Here is a 25,150-nt window from a genome sequence, read left to right as displayed (position 1 = left end):
TCACTAAGAATGCCACTTATCCATCACTAGAGATCAGAGGTGACATTACTGAGAATGCCGCCTATCCATCACTAGAGATCAGCGGTGACATCACTGAGAATGCCACTTATCCATCACTAGAGATCAGCGGTGACATCACTGAGAATGCCACCTATCCATCACTAGAGATCAGCGGTGACATCACTGAGAATGCCGCCTATCCATCACTAGAGATCAGCGGTTACATCACTGAGAATGCCACTTATCCATCACTAGAGATCAGCGGTGACATCACTGAGAATGCCACCTATCCATCACTAGAGATCAGCGGTGACATCACTGAGAATGCCGCCTATCAATCACTAGAGATCAGCGGTGACATCACTGAGAATGCCGCCTATCCATCACTAGAGATCAGCGGTGACATCACTGAGAATGCCACTTATCCATCACTAGAGATCAGCGGTGACATCACTGAGAATGCCACTTATCCATCACTAGAGATCAGCGGTGACATCACTGAAAATGCCGCCTATCCATCACTAGAGATCAGCGGTGACATTACTGAGAATGCCGCCTATTCATCACTAGAGATCAGAGGTGACATCACTGAGAATGCCACTTATCCATCACTAGAGATCAGCAGTGACATCACTGAGAATGCCTCCTATCCATCACTAGAGATCAGTGGTGACATCACTGAGAATGCCGCCTATCCATCACTAGAGATCAGCGGTGACATCACTGAGAATGCCGCCTATCCATCACTAGAGATCAGCGGTGACATCACTGAGAATGCCCCTATCCATCACTAGAGATCAGCGGTGACATCACTGAGAATGCCGCCTATCCATCACTAGAGATCAGCGGTGACATCACTGAGAATGCCTCCTATCCATCACTAGAGATCAGCGGTGACATTACTGAGAATGCCGCCTATTCATCACTAGAGATCAGAGGTGACATCACTGAGAATGCCACTTATCCATCACTAGAGATCAGCAGTGACATTACTGAGAATGCCACCTATCCATCACTAGAGATCAGCGATGACATCACTGAGAATGCCGCCTATCCATCACTAGAGATCAGCGGTGACATCACTGAGAATGCCGCCTGTCCATCACTAGAGATCAGCGGTGACATCACTGAGAATGCCTCCTATCCATCACTAGAGATCAGCGGTGACATCACTGAGAATGCCAACTATCCATCACTAGAGATCAGCGGTGACATCACTGAGAATGCCGCCTATCCATCACTAGAGATCAGCGGTGACATCACTGAGAATGCCTCCTATCCATCACTAGAGATCAGCGGTGACATCACTGAGAATGCCTCCTATCCATCACTAGAGATCAGCGGTGACATCACTGAGAATGCCTCCTATCCATCACTAGAGATCAGCGGTGACATCACTGAGAATGCCTCCTATCCATCACTAGAGATCAGCGGTGACATCACTGAGAATGCTGCCTATCCATCACTAGAGATCAGTGGTGACATCACTGAGAATGCCGCCTATCCATCACTAGAGATCAACGGTGACATCACTGAGAACGCCGCCTATCCATCACTAGAGATCAGCGGTGACATCACTGAGAATGCCTCCTATCCATCACTAGAGATCAGCGGTGACATCACTGAGAATGCCTCCTATCCATCACTAGAGATCAGTGGTGACATCACTGAGAATGCCTCCTATCCATCACTAGAGATCAGCGGTGACATCACTGAGAATGCCGCCTATCCATCACTAGAGATCAGCGGTGACATCACTGAGAATGCCGCCTATCCATCACTAGAGATCAGCAGTGACATCACTAGAGATCAGCGGCGACATCACTGAGAATGCCGCCTATCCATCACTAGAGATCAGCGATGACATCACTGAGAATGCCACCTATCCATCACTAGAGATCAGCGGTGACATCACTGAGAATGCCACCTATCCATCACTAGAGATCAGCGGTGACATCACTGAGAATGCCGCCTATCCATCACTAGAGATCAGCGGTGACATCACTGAGAATGCCACCTATCCATCACTAGAGATCAGCGGTGACATCACTGAGAATGCCTCCTATCCATCACTAGAGATCAGCAGTGCCATCACTGAGAATGCCTCCTATCCATCACTAGAGATCAGCGGTGACATCACTGAGAATGCCTCCTATCCATCACTAGAGATCAGCGGTGACATCACTGAGAATGCCGCCTATCCATCACTAGAGATCAGCAGTGACATCACTGAGAATGCCTCCTATCCATCACTAGAGATCAGCGGTGACATCACTGAGAATGCCTCCTATCCATCACTAGAGATCAGCGGTGACATCACTGAGAATGCCTCCTATCCATCACTAGAGATCAGTGGTGACATCACTGAGAATGCCTCCTATCCATCACTAGAGATCAGCGGTGACATCACTGAGAATGCCGCCTATCCATCACTAGAGATCAGCGGTGACATCACTGAGAATGCCGCCTATCCATCACTAGAGATCAGCAGTGACATCACTAGAGATCAGCGGCGACATCACTGAGAATGCCGCCTATCCATCACTAGAGATCAGCGATGACATCACTGAGAATGCCACCTATCCATCACTAGAGATCAGCGGTGACATCACTGAGAATGCCACCTATCCATCACTAGAGATCAGCGGTGACATCACTGAGAATGCCGCCTATCCATCACTAGAGATCAGCGGTGACATCACTGAGAATGCCACCTATCCATCACTAGAGATCAGCGGTGACATCACTGAGAATGCCTCCTATCCATCACTAGAGATCAGCAGTGACATCACTGAGAATGCCGCCTATCCATCACTAGAGATCAGCAGTGACATCACTGAGAATGCCTCCTATCCATCACTAGAGATCAGCGGCGACATCACTGAGAATGCCGCCTATCCATCACTAGAGATCAGCGATGACATCACTGAGAATGCCACCTATCCATCACTAGAGATCAGCGGCGACATCACTGAGAATGCAGTGCTCCTCAATTGTGTTTCAACTGGGGCCTCACCAGCCAGAACATGGCAAATCCTGCACCTTACCAACAGAGGAAGCCAAAAAAACAAAATGTAGCTTTATTTATCCTTTCGATTCAGTAGCTGAGCCTCAAAACTGGGTAGTGCTTTAATGTTTAAAAAAAACATTATGCTAGATACATCTACTGGAATGCCATTTATCTAACATTGCAAGCGTCATGGATTCATCATTCTAGGTCTCAAAGTTCAAGGTATCATTGTTGATGGGCGAAGTGTGGCTGTGCCATTGTTGTAAGACTCTAAATGTGATAACTTTTATGTGTCCAAACAAATGGCTGGAGACTGGAAATTTGTATATCCTTCTGGGATAGTGTAATGGATTTGAACCAACTAAGTAGAAGCCTATAAAATATGTACAAAGATAAAATAAGTAGAATAAAAATAATAGTGAGTAAATGGAATTTAAATGACAAATATCAAGCCTTAGAGTAAAAGGAGGATTGCTGTGAATTTGGAAACTATGGACTATTTAGCACAGCAAGTAATACACCAATAAATGTATGAGGCTTAAGACAAAATAAATCACTTACTCTGGAAAAAGATTAACAATAAATATGTCTGCCAGACTGGCAAAATGCTTCATGGCTCAGTATTCTCTAAAAATGAAAAGTGCCTAGTGCAATTACGCATCGATGAAAAAATTCACTTTGGGATTCTTAAACCACAAAATCATTTCTCCTGCATATTCATGTTGACTGTGGTGAAGGAACATAGAACCAGACCCTAAGGAGGTATCAATCGGGGGGAAACCCAATGGAAATGTAAACAGCGTGCACCCAGATTTGTAAAGTAACACCCAAGCCCGACACGAAAAGACGATGATCCAGCACAATTCCCGACGGTCTGCGGATCAAAATAAAGTCTAGGAAGGATCTGCCTAATGTAGAAATGTCTGCTTACAGGACAGATGTAAATCATACTCGGTCTCACTATGCATAATGTTCAATGGAAATGAGCTCCCACAATATCATATATCAGTTTAGTAAAACATAGTAGAACAGGGGCTTTCTAACTTGTAAAAAAAAACACGTTTTAGATGATATTTTAGATAGAATGTCCCAGTCAAATTGAGCCAATATAATACTGCATACAATGTAATGATGTAATTATGGCATATCCCAGCTTAGATGCATTGTATTGATTAAGACGTGATAGCAGCATTGACTGCCCTATCCACGGGCCCAATGTATCAGGCACTGGTTGTATGAGTTCAGCCATATATTTATGACTCTCCCACGCTGTGGTGGTTCAGAGAAAAGTATACATTAAAAGTCACCAGGGATTGAGCCACACGGGAGACTAGTCTGAAAGGCGACACCCAGTGGCTTCTCCCCACCTGCTACACAAAAGTGACAGGTCTTTCCCTGTGTGCGTGTATAGGGAAATACCTGTCAGTTATTGGTAGCGAGTGGGGAGAAGCCAGAGACCAGTCTGTCCAACTAATCACCCGTGTAGCTTGCCCCCGATGGCTTTTAAGGAGGCTGCAGCATCTTACAGTCAAACATACATGGCTGGTATATTACAGTGTCTGAAGCATGCTTCCCGTGGATCAGACAGCATGTATAACCTGTCATGATCCTTTAATATAGGACAATAATGATTGTAGATACCATTATATCCCAAAGGGAATACAGAGGACGACCCCATCATGCAGTTTTCCTAATTAAAAGGAATCTGTCAGCAGGTTTTTGCCATTTAATTCATAGGAAGAGAGCCTGATTCTAGGGACATGTCACTAACTTGTCTGTGTGCTGTAGTTTCAGTACAATCAGTGTTTTATCAGCTGATTATCACTGCTGGACTAGGTGTCCTGTGCAGGCCAGTCAGGCTAGTCTGTGTAACCCCGCCCCCACCACTGATTGACAGCTTGCTGACAATGTACAAAGGAAACTGCCAATTAGGGGTGTAGGCGGGGCTATACAGGGCTCAGCATTCTGACCACTGCTACATCCACAGCAGGAAAAACAGGGATTGTATCCCAGCTCTCTGCCCCTACATCATACAGCTCACAGATTCCATAGCAAAACTTGCTGATAGATTCCTTTTCCTTTCAAAGATAGACCTTACAGGAAAAGACATGGACAATGATGTAATAACCAATCTTTGTAAACTAAAGGCTTGAGAACATCTTCAAGTAACATTTCTACTCTCTCACTGAGCCATGAATGGCTCCTCCCGTCCAGGGGCGGAACTACCGCCCGTGCAGCCCGTTCATTGAACGGGGGCCCCGAGGGAGAGGGGGCCCCTCCAGCCTCCAGCAGGGCCGCCATCAGGGCATGACTGCCCTGACTCCAGTATGGGGCCCAGCCGGTAGGGGCCCCCTCGGAGCCCCGTTGGGGGCCCCCCTCTTATGCGTCTCTCTCCTCATGGGGCCCCCGGCCCCATGCTAAGCGCCGGGTCCGGGACACCTCAGCGCTGCGCTGCTGCGGCAGCGCCTTCATGATTCCCCTGACTTCCGGTCATGTGACGGCGCCGTCACATGGCCGGAAGTCAGGAGAACCTGGTGTCAGCGATTTGGACGAGCGCCAGGATTCTGCAGGGATCGCATGGGGGTAAGTATAACAAGTTTTATTTTTTTTTAAATACAATTAACTAGGAGTGGGGGGAGATGAGAGATGCACATGTGGGGGGGGGAGATGAGAGATGCACATGTGGGGGGGGGGAGATGAGAGATGCACATGTGGGGGGGGGTGAGAGATGCACATGTGGGGGGGGTGAGAGATGCACATGTGGGGGGGGAGATGAGAGATGCATATGTGGGAGGGGAGATGAGATGCACATGTGGGGGGGTGAGAGATGCACATGTGGGGGGGTGAGAGATGCACATGGAGGGGGGGTGAGAGATGCACATGTGTGGGGGGGAGATGAGAGATGCACATGTGGGGGGGAGAGATGAGAGATGCACATGTGGGGGGGTGACAGATGCACATGTGGGGGGGGTGAGAGATGCACATGTGGGGGGGGAGATGAGAGATGCACATGTGGGAGGGGAGATGAGAGATGCACATGTGGGGGGGTGAGAGATGCACATGTGGGGGGGTGAGAGATGCACATGGAGGGGGGGTGAGAGATGCACATGTGTGGGGGGGAGATGAGAGATGCACATGTGTGGGGGGGGAGATGAGAGATGCACATGTGTGGGGGGGAGATGAGAGATGCACATCTGGGAGGGGAGATGAGAGATGCACATGTGGGGGGGTGAGAGATGCACATGTGGGGGGGTGAGAGATGTACATGTGGGGGGGGATGAGAGATGCACATGTGATGGGGGATGAGAGATGCACATGAGGTGGAGGGGGATGAGAGAGGTGCACATGTGGGGGGGATGAGAGAGGTGCACATGTGGTGGAGGGGGATGAGAGAGGTGCACAAGTGGTGGAGGGGGATGAGAGAGGTGCACATGTGGTGGAGGGGGATGAGAGAGGTGCACATGTGGTGGAGGGGGTTGAGAGAGGTGCACGTGTGGGGAGGGGGATGAGAGAGGTGCACATGTGGGGGAGGGGGATGAGAGAGGTGCACATGTGGGGGAGGGGGATGAGAGAGGTGCACATGTGGGGGAGGGAGATGAGAGAAGTGCCCATGTGGGGGAGGGGGATGAGAGATGTGTACATGTGGGGGGGGGATGAGAGATGTGCACATGGGGGGGGTGAGAGATGTGCACATGGGGGGGATGAGAGATGTGCACATGGGGGGGATGAGAGATGTGCACATGGGGGGATGAGAGATGTGCACATGGGGGGATGAGAGATGTGCACATGGGGGGGATGAGAGAGGTGTACATGGGGGGAGGGGGATGAGAGATGTGCACATGGGGGAGATGAGAGCTGCACATGGAGGGGTGAGAGCTGCACATGGGGGGGTGAGAGCTGCACATGGGGGGGTTTGAGAGCTGCACATGGGGGGGATTGAGAGCTGCACATGGGGGGGTTTGAGAGCTGCACATGGGGGGGATGAGAGCTGCACATGGGGGAATTGGGAGAAAATGAGCTGCACATGGGGGAATTGGGAGTAGGGGGATAATGAGCTGCACATAATGAATGTGGGGTGGGGGAGAGTAAATGATGATGGGGTGGGGAGAGCACGGACATGATATAATGAATTGGGGCAGGGGGTGCATGTAAATAATGAATGCGGGGAGCAGGAAGTATAGAGTAGGGGGCGTTGCGGATGCAGGAGTGTAACTGGTAACAAATTGGCGGAAAGAGTAGAGGTTCTAATTAAATTATATATTAAGTGCCTATTTACAGTTAATGGGGGCACCGTGGTGGATTACAATTTATATTTGGAATGGTAGGTTGTATAATAACTAACCATATATTGATGGTGGATGCACGTCTGTATTCAGCTGTGTAATGTAGAAGTTGGGGAAAGTGCTCTAGATAACTGTGTTATTTTATGCAGAGACGAGTCCTGGCTGGAAGACGTGATGGTGGTCTGTGTTGGATGAAGGAGAAAAGCGTAGCTGAAGGACTTCACCTAGAGACGTCACCAGTGAGTCAGTGTATTACATGTACACTTACACTATATACTATGTACCGGGCTCCTGTGTATAATGTCACTGGTGATCACTGTATTACCTGTACACTATATACAGAGCTCCTGTGTATAATGTCACTGGTGATCACTGTATTACCTGTACACTATATACAGAGCTCCTGTGTATAATGTCACTGGTGATCACTGTATTACCTGTACACTGACACTATATACAGAGCTCCTGTGTATAATGTCACTGGTGATCACTAGATTACCTGGACACTTACATTATACATACCATGTATAGAGCTCCCGTGTATAATGACACTTATGGTAATATTAGTAATGTGGTGGTAATATTAGTAATGTGGTGGTAATATGTGGTCTGGTCATGGTGTGGCAGTTTTTCTCCCTTCCGTGTGGCATTATTCGGTCACTATGTTGTGGTAATATGTGGTCTGGTCATGGTGTGGCGGTATTCCCTGTATGTGGTATTATTGGTCATTTTAAAAAAAAATGTATATGACACATTCCCTTAAAGAAAACTAAATAAAAATATATCTAAAAAGAGTATTGGATATTTTAAGAAAATTTTAATAGGTTAGAGTTCGGCCCGGCCAGAAGAGTCTACCTTATCGTGGTGGCGGCTTTAAAAATCTTTTGGCCAAAACAAAAGCTGCTGGCTATGCATGTGGCGCCGTCACATGGCCGAACGTCAGGAGAACCTGGTGGCAGCGACGTGGACGAGCGCCAGGATTCTGCAGGGATCGCATGGGGGTAAGTATAACTAGTTTTATTTTTTTTAAATACAATTAATTAACTAGGAGTGGGGGGAATCAGAGATGCACGGGGGGGATGAAAGATGCACAGGGGGATGAGAGATGCACGGGGGGGATGAGAGATGCACATGGGGGGGTGAGAGATGCACATGGGGGGGTGAGAGATGCACATGGGGGGGTGAGAGATGCACATGGGGGGGATGAGAGATGCACATGGGGGGGTGAGAGATGCACATGGGGGGATGAGAGATGCACATGGGGGGGTGAGAGATGCACATGGGGGGGATGAGAGATGCACATGGGGGGGATGAGAGATGCACATGGGGGGGATGAGAGATGCACATTGGGGGGATGAGAGATGCATGGGGGGGATGAGAGATGCACGGGGGGGATGAGAGATGCACGGGGGGTGAGCTGCACATGGGGGGATGAGAGATGCACAGGGGGGGATGAGAGATGCACAGGGGGGGATGAGAGATGCACGGGGGGGATGAGAGATGCACGGGGGGGTGAGCTGCACATGGGGGGGATGAGAGCTGCACATGGGGGGGTGAGAGATGCACATAGGGGGGTTATGTTTACATAACTTTGTTGCCTTATGAAGGGCAGGGGGGGGCCCCCAAAAATTTCTTGCACAGGGGCCCACTACAGTCTGTGTCCGCCCCTGCTCCCGTCACTATATATACAGTATATATATATATATATATATATCTTGTGTAAAAATTTTCTTCTGTGCTGTTTTCTTTGGCATTTGGGGTTTCCTTCAAATATCAAGTATCTAAAGACAATTTCCTCTCTCAGATACTCTGCTGAAGGTACTGGTTAATGTCTATGTCTTTTTCCAGATGTCCTTTGTTTCTATGTTAATGAAGATCAAAGTTTTCTGTCTTATCTACAAAAGAAAGAAAAATACAGCCCCAGTATGAAATGGAGCATTCTTAATTGGTCATTAGTCCATCTTCTTGCCCATGGATGATGAGAAGAATACCTTCACTCTATGATAACGCTAAATCCTCATTTATGGATAGTGGGTTGATCCTTTTTGCCCAGTAGTAAAATATGTGTCTTGTGGTGCTGGAATGACTCAATGGTGCTGGTAGAATAGAGCCAATGAGCTGTAAATGAAGTTTTTGTACTGTAAGCAGAACATACATCAACATAGAATAAATGTGCATGTTATTGTTGCTAAAATTAAGAAACTTTTCAAATAGTCTTTATTAAACATAACCTACCATTTAGCTGCTGCACAGTCTATCACCTAGCTTGCTGCAAATCCATGCGTTGTGCTCGTGATGTCCACTTCTGTTCTCCCAGTGTTAATATACAGCAGCAGGGATAACGTTGTGCATGGCAGATCAGTCCTGTAAGTAGTAGGTAGGGAGGAAAACACATGAGCTGTAAAAGGGGAAATCACTACAGATATGAAGCTGTACTGGTACATGAAAGCTCGTTAAGACAGTAGCCTCCTGGCCAAACAGACCTCACATCCAGCATGTATTACTGGGAGAGACATCTCACAAAAGAAAAGTCTGAGAATAAGAGCAGGTAGCAAACTGCTTATAGGGGGGTCTGAAAATGAAGGAAGGAATGAAGATTGCAGACAAATTCAGTACAACTTTTTAAAATAAAACAAACACAAATTTTTACAAAATATGTTTCATGTCAAAGATTTAGTCAAAATATTACACATCTTTAAGTGCCCTTCAGCTATCATCCCAATGTTCCTCACCACACACGACAAAGGCATGCCCCAGACATATGAAGCAGTTTGCCTGTACACTTGTATATATTGGCCCATAAAAAATTATATAAACAAGTATTCCATGCAGCTCATTTAATTTTTTTTTTGCAAATATTTGTATTGTAAAAAAATACAAATTATGGAAAAAATTGTTTTCATCCTGCCCTTCTGTATCAATTCTACATGACTGATTATTCAATTATGGTGGGAAATGCCCCTTGAGACACTGCATTGCATAACAATAAAGTGAACCCTGAGTCCATTATGCAATACCAGACCTGATTTACAACATCTGTAAAAACAGGTGACTATTAGAAGCTCACAAACATCTGCCACAACTACTCATGTCCCATCCGATCATCATCAGTGATGTTATCGACAGTCCTGACTGGAGGTAATTGATAACCTCTGAACCGTTAACAACAAAACGAGCCTCAATAACACGATAATGACCCTACATCATGGGACTGCTCTTAAGAGAGGACGGTGCTAGGCAACTTCCACTCACAATACAGCCAGGCCAGTATTCAGTTATTATTTAGGGAGGGGAGCAAACTCTGTGCTCTGTAAATGAACCCCTTAATTATATCTTAGTCCTTTCCCTTTATCTGCACATGTTAGACACAGAATAACCCACAAAATGCCTAGATTACTTCCAAATGTTTCCAAGTTGAAAATGTTTCCACTCTCAAGGAAAAAAAAGGGAGAGGGGGAGTAGGAAAATATGTGATGTGAATGGAACTATATAGTTCACAGAAAGAGAATGACTTCATCTGGTTTATGACAACGTATGGATCACAATGTATAGACTTCTCACTGCTATGAGCTACAGTTCTTTCCAGCAACATTTTCAGACATTGAGTCAGGCTGTCAAGGAATAATGGCCTTGATTTATTACGAGCACTTACAATCTGAGCTTTATATGTCAAATCAATGAGATAAGAACTGTTGTTCAGCGTAAAAAAGACACGTAGGATCTCTAAAGATGCTGCTATACAGTGATAAAATAGTAGTAAAAGCAAACAGTGTTCTACATAAAACCACGTGTAGGCAAATGGATATCATTTATAACTTCAACAATATGAGAGAGATTATATATATATATATATATATATATATATATATATATATATATATATACACACATATATATATATTATATATATATATACAGTTATATGAAAAAGTTTGGGCACCCCTATTAATCTTAAGCTTAATGTGTTATAAAAATTGGTGTTTTGCAACAGCTATTTCAGTTTGATATATGTAATAACTGTTGGACACAGTAATGTTTCTGCCTTGAAATGAGGTTTATTGTACTAACAGAAAATGTGCAATCTGCATTCAAACAAAATTTGACAGGTGCATAAGTATGGGCACCTCACCAGAAAAGTGACATTAATATTTAGTAGATCCTCCTTTTGCAAAAATAACAGCCACTAGTCGCTTCCTGTAGCTTTTAATGAGTTCCTGGATCCTGGATGAAGGTATTTTTGACCATTCCTCTTTACAAAACCATTCCAGTTCAGTTAAGTTTTGTGGTCGCCGAGCATGGACAGCCCTCTTCAAATGATCCCACAGATGTTCAATGATATTCAGGTCTGGGGACTGGGATGGCCATTCCAGAACATTGTAATTGTTCCTCTGCATGAATGCCTGAGTAGATTTGGAGCGATGTTTTGGATCATTGTCTTGCTGAAAGATCAATCCCATGCATAACTTCAACTTTATCACTGATTCTTGAACATTATCATCAAGAATCTGCTGATACTGAGTGGAATCCATGCGTCCCTCAACTTTAACAAGATTCCCGGTGTCGGCATTGGCCACACAGCCCCAAAGCATGATGGAACCTCCACCAAATTTTACTGTGGGTAGCAAGTGTTTTTCTTGGAATGCTGTGTTTTTTTACCGTCATGCATAAAGCCTTTTTGTATGACCAAACAACTCAATCTTGGTTTCATCAGTCCACAGGACCTTCTTCCAAAAAGAAATTGGCTTCTCCAAATGTGCTTTTGCATACCTCAGCCGACTGTTTGTGGCGTGCTTGCAGAAACGGCTTCTTTCGCATCACTCTCCCATACAGCTTCTCCTTGTGCAAAGTGCGTTGTATAGTTGACCGATGCACAGTGACACCATCTGCAGCAAGTTGATGCTGCAGCTCTCTGGAGGTGGTCTGAGGATTGTCCTTGACTGATCTCACCATTCTTCTTCTCTGCCTTTCTGATGTTTTTCTTGGCCTGCCACTTCTGGCCTTAACAAGCACTGTCCCTGTGTTCTTCCATTTCCTTACTATGTTCCTCACAGTGGAAACAGACAGATTAAATCTCTGAGACAGCTTTTTGTATCCTTCCCCTGAACAACTATGTTGAATAATCTTTGTTTTCAGATCATTTGACAGTTGTTTTGAGGAGCCCATGATGCTACTCTTCAGAGGAGATTCAAACAGGAGAACAACTTGCAAGTGGCCACTTTAAGTAGCTTTTCTCATGATTGCATACACCGGGCTATGAAGTTCAAAGCTCAATGAGGTTACAAAACCAAAAAAAGTGCTTTAGTAAGTCAGTAAAAAGTAGGTAGGAGTATTTAAAACAAGAAAATGATAAGGGTGCCCATACTTATGCACCTGTCAAATTTTGTTTGAATGCAGATTGCACATTTTTTGTTAGTACAATAAACCTAATTTCAAGGCAGAAACATTACTGTGTCCAACAGTTATTACATATATCAAACTGAAATAGCTGTTGCAAAAACACCAATTTTTATAAAACATTAAGCTTAAGATTAATAGGGGTGCCCAAACTTTTTCATATAACTGTATACACACACAGTATAGACCAAAAGTTTGGACACACCTTCTCATTTAAAGATTTTTCTGTATTTTCATGACTTAGAAAATTGTACATTCACACTGAAGGCATCAAAGCTATGAATTAACACATGTGGAATTATATACTTAACAAAAAAGTGTGATACAACTGAAAATATGTCTTATATTCTAGATTCTTCAAAGTAGCCACCTTTTGCTTTGATGACTGCTTTGCACACTCTTGGCATTCTCTTGATGAGCTTCAAGAGGTAGTCACCGGAAATGGTTTTCACTTCACAGGTGTGCCCTGTCAGGTTTAATAAGTGGGATTTCTTGCCTTATAAATGGGGTATATAATTCCACAATAATAATAAGTATATAATTCCACATGTGTTAATTCATAGTTTTGATGCCTTCAGTGTGAATGTACAATTTTCAAAGTCATGAAAATACAGAAAAATCTTTAAATGAGAAGGTGTGTCTAAACTTTTGGTCTGTACTGTATATTATATATATGTATATATATATATATATATATATACACATATATATATATATATATATATACACACACACACACACACACACACACACACACATATACACACACATATATACACACACTGCTCAAAAAAATAAAGGGAACACTCAAATAACACATCCTAGATCTGAATGAATGAAATATTCTCATTGAATACTTTGTTCTATACAAAGTTGAATGTGCTGACAACAAAATCACACAAACATCATCAATGGAAATCAAATTTATTAACCAATGGACGCCTGGATTTGAAGTCACCCCCAAAATTAAAGTGGAAAAATACAGTACAGGCTGATCCAACTTTAATATAATGTCCTTAAAACAAGTCAAAATAAGGCTCAGTATTGTGTGTGGTCTCCACGTGCCTGTATGACCTCCCTACAATGCCTGGGCATGATCCTGATGAGGTTGCGGATAGTCTCCTGTGGGATCTCCTCCCAGACCTGGACTAAAGCATCTGCCAACTCCTGGACAGTCTGTGTTGCAACGTGACGCTGGTGGATGGAGCGAGACATGATGTCCCAGATGTGCTCAATCGGATTCAGGTCTGGGGAACGGGTGGGCCAGTCCATAGCTTCAATGTCTTCATCTTGCAGGAACTGCTGACACACTCCAGCCACATGAGGTCTGGCATTGTCTTGCATTAGGAGGAACCCAGGGCCAACCACACCAGCATATGGTCTCACAAGGAGTCTGAGGATCTCATCTCGGTACCTAATGGCAGTCAGGCTACCTCTGGCGAGCACATGGAGGGCTGTGCGGACCTCCAAAGAAATGCCACCCCACACCATTACTGACCCACTGCCAAACCGGTCATGCTGAAGGATGTTGCAGGCAGCAGATCGCTCTCCACGGCGTCTCCAGATTCTGTCACATGTCCTCAGTGTGAACCTGCTTTCATCTGTGAAGAGCACAGGGCGCCAGTGGCGACTTTGCCAATCCTGGTGTTCTGTGGCCAATCCCAAGTGTCCTGCACGGTGTTGGGCTGTGAGCACAACCCCCATCTGTGGACGTCGGGCCCTCATACCACCCTCATGGAGTCGGTTTCTAACCGTTTGTGCAGACACATGCACATCTGTGGCCTGCTGGAGGTCATTTTGCAGGGCTCTGGCAGTGTTCCTTCTGTTCCTCCTTGCACAAAGGTGGAGGTAGCGGTCCTGCTGCTGAGTTGTTGCCCTCCTACGGCCCCCTCCACGTCTCCTGGTGTACTGGCCTGTCTCCTGGTAGCGCCTCCAGCCTCTGGACACTACGCTGACAGACACAGCAAACCTTCTTGCCACAGCTCGCATTGATGTGCCATACTGGATGAGCTGCACTACCTGAGCAACTTCTGTGGGTTGTAGAGTCTGTCTCATGCTATTGACGCGCCCCTGGGCCTGTGTCGCGCTGCGTTGCGCACGCGGGAGCTTACCCGGAGCCGGATCTCTTTAGGGTTGTAGTCTCGTGGCGGTGATCCGGTCCGTGCCCAGGGAGTCAGACTAAGTGGCGGTCTATGGCAGTAGATGTTAACTTGATCGACTACGCCACCCATTGAGTGCGGCTTTGAAGCCGCCGCTGCAGAACAGTCCACTGAGGCCAGGTGTATGAGGATGTGCAGCGTGGTGGTATAACCCCCAACGGGAGGGGTATGGCCTCAGGGCAGCAGGGATAGATGATGGGGGTGATGGTGGTACACGAGCGCAACAAAGACAACTCGGAGTCTTGGTGGTGCAGTTCAGGGTCTTTACTCACGGTTACTCGGTTACTGCTCCAGGCCACCGCTGCAGAGGTGGCCGCCTGTGTCGCGCTGTGCTCACCAGGTGAGGGGCTCGGTTAACTCCCAGGTCTTTCTGGAGTGCTTTGCAGGACCCCCTTTATGTCCCCTGTCTCTGGTCTTCAACCCCACTAGTGACCACGCTTATGTCCAGCTGCCTCGGACCTTCTTGGTGGGCAAACGTTGGCCTGCGTTTCCCAGGTCCTATGTGGTGCCTTCCTAGCGGGTGTGGTGAGGGGCTGCTCCACATGTAATGTTGCAGCCTCCGGTTCTTAGTTGAGGGTAGTTTCTCTCCTCCACTAATTTGGGATCCGGTTCCCATCTTCTTGACCTGACCCCCCTACTCAGGTAGCGGCGGGCGTGTGGTGGCTACCAGCCAGTCCACACCCCTGGGGTCCCCTCTGTCCTTCCTGGAGCCCAGTCTGCTCCTCTTCCTCCTTCTTCCCTCCTCCAGGCTCAGGCCTCCTGACAGGGCCTGCCTGTGGAGCAGAGCCCATAAAGCAGCTCTGCTCCCTGTCTTCTCCTCTCTCAACTCACTCCCTTTCCAAGATGGTGCCTCCCTTTATACTCCTGTACAGAGTGCACCCAGGATCTACTTCCCCCACGCACACACTACTGGGTTCCCTTCTCTAGGTGTTCCCTCCCCCCACTCCAGCCAGGGACATGCTCACTCGTGCCTGCATAACTAATGGGAGCACCGTCGAGCTGTCCCCCGGAAATGTGGTGTAGTGCATGTGGGTGTTAGGGTCCTGAGCCACACTCCATCCTTACCTGGAAGTGAGATATCGCACATCTGGGTGAGATGCAATACCTCTGTAGCAACCGAACCCTCGGGGTGCTACATTCCCCCCTGGCAAAACCCAGCACGTCCGCGGGCTGGAACTGAGCAAAAGACAGGGTATACATTAGAACATGCAAATTTTTCATAAACAACAAGTATAACAGGTATCAACATTCAGTTTCCCTTTATGGGAACGGCTCTCTCTTAAACGGTATAAGTGCATATGTACTGTTCTGGAACTCTTTTTCATAGTAACACATTCTAGCATATAAATTTTTCATATAAAACATTTCTAGCAGCAGATCCACGAAGAAGTCTCTTTATAACAGGTCACAGTTTATTCTGCAACCAGGTGTCCATTTTCCTAAAACAGGGAGACGTAACCAGGTAGGGGTCTGTCCTGCCCCGAGTCCTTAACAGTCTTTTAGTCCATTCCTGGGTTACGCTCCAACCAATTGTACAAGGATTCCCGGTAAATCCACCAAGGACTCCTATACATTACTAGAAACACATAATTATTTACAGGATATGGCCGCTCTCAGTCCTCGGCCAGGTAGGGGTGGCTGTTCTCAGTCCCCAACCAGGTAGGGGGTAAAGGGGGTGGCTGTTCTCAGTCCCCAGCCAGGTAGGGGGTAAGGGAAACAGTTCTCTTTCTGTCCCAACGGGGACCACACTCTTAGTGGAAACAGTCCCACAACAGTCCTTATACCCGGTCGGGTAACTATTTACATCTCCTCTTTTACCGTTTACGATTAACGGTGTGCTCCACACGCTCCTTTCTCAGGTTCAGACCCGTCCGGGCCCTCTTGGTACTCGGGGTCTGAGTGGTACTGTTAATGACGCCCGGGGTCAGGGGGTGCGACTTTGGGCCTGGGCGCGGGCTAGTGGTGGCAGTGCCCAGGTCTGGAGGGCTCGGCTGCAGGGCTTGTTGCGGGGTCTGGAGCAGGTCTGCGTCTGCAGCGCCCGGGATCGGCGGCTCCACCGGGTGGCCCGGGAGCAGGCTGACGCTGGCAGCGTCCGGGACAGTGAGACTCCTCTTACCTGCTCCCGCGACCGCTCCTGCGTCACGCGTCTTTTCCTGGTGCTGGTCGGGGCCCGCGACGGCTGGGGCGCTGCCGATGCTGGGCAGCTTAGTCTGCTGCCGGTCCGCCATCTTGCTGTCCGTTCCTGGTGTCCTCCTCCCCCCTGGTGGACCGTGGCCTACCTGGCGATGATCCTCTTCCGTAGGCCGCGGCTCCGCAGTTGATCATCAGGGTCGAGGACCTTCCGTCGCGCTCCAGTGACGTCGGCGTCTGCTGGGCTCCTTCCAGGACCTTACGCAACGTCCGGACGTGAGGCGGGGCTTCAGTTCTCGCGCGCTTTCGGAGTCCACGCCCCTCTTCTTCCCGCGCGGCGTCCTCAAGATGGCGCCCAATGGCGGGAAAACTCCACAGATGGCGGGAAGAAGGCTGAAGATGGCGCCGGATGGCGGGAATCTTCACGGATGGCGGGAAGAAGGCTGAAGATGGCGCCGGATGGCGGGAAAACTTCACGGAAGGTAAGTTTTAAAAGTCTCTTTTTCAGGCACGCAGTACCCGGTGGTTGCGGGCACGAAATCCTGCCGACTACGCCAAAAGTTGACGCGCCCCTGGGCCTGTGTCGCGCTGCGTTGCGCACGCGGGAGCTTACCCGGAGCCGGATCTCTTTAGGGTTGTAGTCTCGTGGCGGTGATCCGGTCCGTGCCCAGGGAGTCAGACTAAGTGGCGGTCTATGGCAGTAGATGTTAACTTGATCGACTACGCCACCCGTTGAGTGCGGCTTTGAAGCCGCCGCTGCAGAACAGTCCACTGAGGCCAGGTGTATGAGGATGTGCAGCGTGGTGGTATAACCCCCAACGGGAGGGGTATGGCCTCAGGGCAGCAGGGATAGATGATGGGGGTGATGGTGGTACACGAGCGCAACAAAGACAACTCGGAGTCTTGGTGGTGCAGTTCAGGGTCTTTACTCACGGTTACTCGGTTACTGCTCCAGGCCACCGCTGCAGAGGTGGCCGCCTGTGTCGCGCTGTGCTCACCAGGTGAGGGGCTCGGTTAACTCCCAGGTCTTTCTGGAGTGCTTTGCAGGACCCCCTTTATGTCCCCTGTCTCTGGTCTTCAACCCCACTAGTGACCACGCTTATGTCCAGCTGCCTCGGACCTTCTTGGTGGGCAAACGTTGGCCTGCGTTTCCCAGGTCCTATGTGGTGCCTTCCTAGCGGGTGTGGTGAGGGGCTGCTCCACATGTAATGTTGCAGCCTCCGGTTCTTAGTTGAGGGTAGTTTCTCTCCTCCACTAATTTGGGATCCGGTTCCCATCTTCTTGACCTGACCCCCCTACTCAGGTAGCGGCGGGCGTGTGGTGGCTACCAGCCAGTCCACACCCCTGGGGTCCCCTCTGTCCTTCCTGGAGCCCAGTCTGCTCCTCTTCCTCCTTCTTCCCTCCTCCAGGCTCAGGCCTCCTGACAGGGCCTGCCTGTGGAGCAGAGCCCATAAAGCAGCTCTGCTCCCTGTCTTCTCCTCTCTCAACTCACTCCCTTTCCAAGATGGTGCCTCCCTTTATACTCCTGTACAGAGTGCACCCAGGATCTACTTCCCCCACGCACACACTACTGGGTTCCCTTCTCTAGGTGTTCCCTCCCCCCACTCCAGCCAGGGACATGCTCACTCGTGCCTGCATAACTAATGGGAGCACCGTCGAGCTGTCCCCCGGAAATGTGGTGTAGTGCATGTGGGTGTTAGGGTCCTGAGCCACACTCCATCCTTACCTGGAAGTGAGATATCGCACATCTGGGTGAGATGCAATACCTCTGTAGCAACCGAACCCTCGGGGTGCTACACTATCACGAGTGTGAAAGCACAACCAACATTCAAAAGTGACCAAAACATCAGCCAGAAAGCATTGGTACTGAGATGTGGTCTGTAGTCCTCACCTGCAGAACCACTCCTTTATTTAGTGTGTCTTGATAATTGCTAGTGTTGAGCGAACATGCTCGACACTGCTCGGTACTCGTCCGAGCATCATGCTAATATATCTGTTTAAAAGAGTCTGGTATACATCAGTAAATTATAACTGTGGTTTTGCCGTTCCACGGTTCAACCCCTGTATTATCCACTTTTGGGCCATTTTTACCTAAAAAAAAACAGTTTGAGTGTGTCGCTCACTGTTCAGCCGCAAATATATATATTGAAAAAAGTTTGATATACACCAGTAAATTATAACTGTGGTTTTGCCGTACCACGGTAAAAAATCTCTATTATCCTGCTTTTGTCATTTTTTGCCGTAAAAAAAAAACTGTAATAGTGTCTTCCTGATTGTTCAGACACAAATATATCTGTTGAAAATAGTCTGGTGTAGGCCCAAGAAATAGAAGTGTGGTTTTGCAGTTCCACGGGTCAAATCTCTGTATTATCCTGCTTTTGCCATTTTTTGCCGTAAAGAAAAACAGTAATAGTGTCTCCTGATTGTTCAGACACAAATATATCTGTTGAAAATAGTCTGGTGAAGGCCAGAGAAATAGAAATGTGGTTTTGCAGTTCCACGGTTCAAACCTCTGTATTATCCACTTTTGGGCCATTTTTACCTAAAAAAACAGTTTTGAGTGTGTCGCTCATGACTCACCCCCTGGGCCGTGGGGTACCCGGAACCGGGCCTTCTGGTGTACGGTGCTGATGGGGGTAGTAGTGGCAACCCGATCCCGTGGCTCAGGGTGGTCAGACCAAATGGCGGCAGTCTATTTATCAGTGTTTTGAATATCCGACTACGCCACCAGTGGATTGCGGTCAGGGGTGACCGTCGCTGCAAGGCTGACCGCTGAGGCTGGTGTTGGTGTGCAGCACAGGGATAGGATAACTCCCCACGGGAAGAGTGTAGCCTTAGGGCAATGTAGGTGGATGCTGGGGGTGATGGTGCAGGCGCAGCATAAATCTAATGGTGCAGTTCAGGCCTTTTACTCACAGTTGATATCCAAGTCACCTCTGTCAGCAATGACTGCCCAAGCCGTGCTGCGTCCACCAGGTGAGGGGCTCGGTCAACCCCCAGGCAACTCAGGAGTGTGGCACAGGACCCCCTTCTATCCTTTCTCTGGCCTCTCATGCCCCACCAGTGACCAAGCTTCTGTCCGGCTGCCTCGGGCCTTCTCTGGTAAAACTTGGCGCCAGTTTCCCTGACCCTATGTGGTGCCTTCCTAGCGGGTGTAGCAAGGGGTCGCACCAATAAATGTTCACGACCTCCGGTTTTTGGCTGAGGGATGATTTACCTCCACCAACTTGGGAATCCAGTACCCTTCCACGGCCTGACCCTTCACCCGATATAACGCGGGCTTGCAACGGTTGCTGTCCGTTCTGCTCTCTTAGGGTCCCTTCTGCCTTCTTGTTTCTGGAGCCTTTCTACTCCTCTGTCTCTCCTCTTTCCTTCTCTTCTCCTCTCTGGCCCCGGCTTTCTCTCTAGGCCTACCTCGTGGAGCTGAGCTCAGGCTGAGCCTCGGCTCCCTGTCAGCTCTCACTCCTTTCTGCTCTGCTTCACTGAACTCAACTTCTAAGATGGCTCCTACCTTTTATCTGCCTCTCTGTGTCTGAGCTTAGGTGACCTGCACCCAATGAGCTCCTTCCTATGCTCCAGAAACCGTCCCCTACTGCTCCTACATCATTGTGTTCTCTCCCCCCTCCAGCCAGGGACATGGTCAGTTGTGCCTGCATAAATGGGAGCACCGTCGACCTGTCCCCCGGAAATGGGGTGAGTGTGTGTATGCAGCTGAGCACTGGTCCACACTCCATCCTTACCTGGGAGTGGAATATCACACCTCTGGTTGAGGTGCAATACCACTGTGGCAACCGAATCCTCGGGGGAGCCACACTCACTGTTCAGCCGCAAATATATCTATTTAAAATTGTCTGGTATACCCCAGTAAACAATAACTGTGGTTTTGCCATTCCAAGGTAAAAAATCTCTATTATTCAGCTTTTGGTATTTTTTCCGTAAAGAAAAACAGTAATAGTTTCTCCCTGATTGTTCAGATTGTTTAAAAGAGTCGGGTGTAGGCCAGAGAAATAGAACTGTGGTTTTCCTCTTCCACGGTTCTAATCTACTTTTTATTACCCTTTTTCCATTGATAGTGCGAGTGTAAGCTATTTTACTTCCTTTACAATGGGCAAGGCGCGTGGCAAGGGACGTGGAACTGGACGTTCTGGTGATGGTGCGTGCAGAGGACGGGGCCGTGGCCAAGATGAAAATGTGCCACAACCAACAGCCACATCTTCTCGCTCCCACTTCTTGACCGAATTACTAGGGAAACACAGAGCAACACCAGTTTTGTGAACTGATCAGTGTGAACAGGTTATTAATTGGATAGCAGATAATACTTCCAGTTACCTGGGCACTACCACCTCCGGTCTGTCTTACAAATGGTCAAATCTTAGTAGCCGTGAGTCTCGACCGCATACTCCTCCTCACCCTGATGCTCCTTCCTCCTACCATGCCGAGTGTCGTCAGACAGCAGCAACTGATCCCACACTTGGAAACTCTGAAGAGCTGTTCACTGGTCCATTTCCAGATTTGTGCCCCTCGCCTGCTCCGCTTGAAGTGGTGGAAGAGGAGATCCCATGTAGCGATGCCCAAATATTTGAACAGCCACGGCCACAGGAAGTCGACGCTGGCAATTTGTCACAAGAGGTGGACGATGACGAGACACAATTGCCAGGAAGTGAGGAGGAGGATCGTGGTGCGCAAGTGGAAGAGGAGGAGGTGGTGGATGATCTAGTAACTGACCCAACATGGCAGGAGGACATGCAGAGCGAGGACAGCAGCACACAGGGTGAGGGAGGCAGAGTACCCCAACAGGCAGGAAGAAGCAGTGTGGTGGCCGCACACAGAAGGCAGGCAACAGTTCCCCGTAACACCAACATGAGGGACGTTGCCAGTACAACCTGTATGTCTTCCAGAGTCTGGAATTTTTTTAAAGACTCTGCTGATAACCCCAAAAAGGCCATTTGTACCACCTGCCATGCCAGCATCAGCAGGGGTAACAAAACTACCAGCCTAACCACCACCAGCACGATCAGGCACATGGCAGCAAAGCACCCGACTTTGTGGGGCAAACCCCAGGGTCCACGACCAGTGTCAGCGTGTGTCACCACTGCTTCTTCCGCTGTTGTGCGTGCAATAGAACCCCCTGTTGTGTGTGCAAGGCAATACCCTGTCCATACTGCATGCAAAGATGCCCCCTCCTCTCAGTCTTCACTTGTTATGGCATCAACGTTCACGTCCACGTCCCACCGCTGCGTTCAGTTGTCCATATCCCAGACCTTTGAACGAAAGCGGAAATTCGCAGCTAACGCCCCACAGGCCACAGTCCTAAATTCGCACATTTCACGACTGCTTGCGTTGGAAATGCAGCCTTTTAGGCTGGTGGAGATGGAATCCTTCCGCAACCTTATGGCGGTGGCCGTCCCTCGGTACTCGGTCCCCAGCCGACACTATTTTGCCCGGTGTGCCATCCCCGCACTACACAAGCATGTGTCCCAAAACATCTGCTGTGCCCTCAACAACGCAGTTACTGGGAGAGTCCACCTGACAACGGACACATGGACAAGTGCTTGTGGCCAGGGACGGTACATCTCCCTGACGGCACACTGGGTAAACATAGTGGAAGCCGGGACCCAGTCGGACCTTGGGACGGAACACATCCTCCCCACACCGAGGATTGCGAGCCCTATGTCAGTCAGAGTTGCCACCACAGTGTACAGCTCCTGCGCATCATCCTCCTCCTCCTCATGTTCAGCCTCCATCTCAGATATCACCACATCAGTTACAAGCTGGAAGCACTGCAGTACTGCCTCCGCCAAGCGGCAACAGGCTGTGCTGAAACTCATAAGCTTAGGTGAGAAACCTCACACTGCTTGTGAGTTGTGGACAGCTGTGAAAGAGCAGGCAGATCTGTGGCTGACACCGCTGAACCTACATCCAGGCATAGTCGTGTGTGACAATGGCCATAACCTGGTGGCGGCTCTGAGGCGAGATCACACACGTACCATGCCTGGCTCATGTGCTTAACCTCGTGGTTGGTTCAGCGGTTTCTTAAATCGTACCCCGAGTTGCCAGATCTGCTCATCAAAGTAAGCCGCCTGTCAGCTCATTTTCGCAAGTCGGCTACAGCTTCCGAAACCCTTGCTGTGTTGCAGCAGCGTTTGCAGCTTCCGTCACACCGACTGGTGTGTGATGTCCCCACTCGTTGTAACTCTACCCTCCACATGTTGCAAAGGATTTGTGAGCAGAAGAGAGCACTTGTGGAGTACCAGCTGCAACAAGGCCGTCGATATTCAGGTCAGACTCCACACATAAGACCTCAGGAGTGGACCTGGATGTCTGACATATGTACCATCTTGACAAACTTTGAGGAGTCCACCTAGATGGTGAGTGGCGATGACGCCATCATTAGCGTCAGATTCCACTTGTCTGTCTTTTGCAACGCTCTCTGCAGAGAATTAAAGAGGAGGCATTGCAGCCAGAGTATGATGAGATGGATCAAGAAGCCATAGCGGTCGATTACACACAGCCCAGCCTCATCTCATCCCAACGTGCATTGGGGGACAATGAGGGAGAGGAGGAGGAGGAGGAAGAACAGGAGCTGGTATCATGCGCTGTAGACGGTAGTACCTGTACAACTGTCATACCGTCAGTTCAGCGTGGGTGGCCTGAGGACAGGGGGGAGGAGGAGGAGGAGAGCATGGTCAGTCGTCATCTTGGTGAGGACACGGAAGTTTTGCCCGTTACCAGTCTGGCACGCATGGCTGACTTTATGTTACGCTGGCTTAACTGTGACCCTCGCGTTGTCAAAATGTTGGGAGACAGTCATTACTGGTTGGTGACACTTTCAGACCCCCGCTACAAGGAGAACTTTCACTCTCTTATTCCTGAGGTGGAGAGGTCTACAAAAATGGGGCAGTACCAGAAGGCCCTTGCTGCAGAACTGTTAAATAAATTCCCATCTGAACACGTTAGCGGCAGAGGTCACAGTTCGTTGCCCAACCAAGGCGTACATGCGAGAGAGACCCAACTCCAATCCAGCAGAGGCAGGGGAACACTGTCAACGTTCTGGGACAATTTTCTCAGACCCTCCCTTCGGACAGACCCTGAGGCGTGGGGTACTCTCACAAGGAGTGGAAAGTTTCAAAAGATGGTGAGGGAGTACCTTGCCGACCGTACCAGCGTCCTCCGTGATTCCTCTGTGCCTTTTAATTATTGGGTATCCAAGCTGGACACTTGGAATGAACTCGCTCTTTACGCCTTGGAGGTCCTGGCCTGCCCTGCCGCTAGCGTGTTATCGGAGCGTGTTTTTAGTGCCGCTGGGGGAATTATAAAAGATAAGCGCACTCGCCTGTCAACTGACAATGCTGACAAGCTGACCCTTATCAAAATGAACAAGGGCTGGATTGGGCCAGACTTCTCATCACCACCAAATGACAACAGAGTAACATAAACTCAAATCCACTGTGTTATTTCGGGAGGTGTATTCACATGCACCGCTTCACACCCACACATGGATATACACTTCCTCATTTCGGCTGTTTTATGTTCTTCTCCTTATCGTCAGCCTCCACCACCACTATACTACCAGGGTGACCGTGGTCCGTGTTGCCATTATTGAAAGTTCCTCCGTCCTTATTTTTGTCAGCTTTTGCTTGGAAGGCATTAGCAAAGACTGTGGGAGACCCACTCCCCAATAATGGGAATAATATTTTTAAGATGCTGTACTGTATGGCTCTTGTAAGGGGTATGAAAACCGTCTTGTTAAGCTACTGCGACCTCCACCAGTTTTCCAAGGGGCATTAAAACCGTCTTGTTAAGCTACTGGGACCTCCACGTCTCTTCCAAGGTGCATTAAAACCGTCTTGTTAAGCTACTGCGACTTCCACGACTTATCCAACGGGCATTGCATTTCCTCCTAATTTTAGTCAGCTTTTGCTTTTCAATGCAAAGGTGAACACTAAGGGAGACACACTCCCCAATAATGGGTAGAAGGTTTCTAGTACGCTGTAATCCACGTCTGTTTCAAGGGGCATTGCAGTTCCTCATAATTTTTGGAAAGCCTTCCATTCACTGCTTAGGCCAACAGTGCACAGGAGACCCAGTTGCTATAAATGGAAAAAATGGTTTAGTTAAGGCCCTCTGACCTCCATGTCAGTTCCAAGGGGCATTGGAGTGCCTCGAAATTTTTG

At 48.5% G+C, this 25,150-nt stretch overlaps 1 long non-coding RNA gene across 2 annotated transcripts in view; it reads right to left on the bottom strand.

The window, feature by feature from the left end:
• Window positions 1-25,150, bottom strand: part of LOC141153163 (uncharacterized) — a 154,308-nt gene that overhangs the window by 59,981 nt on the left and 69,177 nt on the right. For both annotated transcript variants that reach the window (XR_012247250.1, XR_012247249.1), the window contains exon 4: window positions 9,529-9,657. This is a non-coding gene — a long non-coding RNA (uncharacterized lncRNA). The remainder of the gene's footprint in view (window positions 1-9,528; window positions 9,658-25,150) is intronic.

The sequence above is a fragment of the Phyllobates terribilis genome, unplaced genomic scaffold, assembly GCF_046119375.1.
Source record: "Phyllobates terribilis strain yellow unplaced genomic scaffold, ASM4611937v1 Scaffold_7__3_contigs__length_470593459, whole genome shotgun sequence".
Classification (NCBI taxonomy): Eukaryota; Metazoa; Chordata; class Amphibia; order Anura; family Dendrobatidae; genus Phyllobates; species Phyllobates terribilis.
The sequence above is the reverse complement of the archived record's forward strand: the minus strand, read 5'-3'. Positions and strand labels throughout refer to the sequence as shown.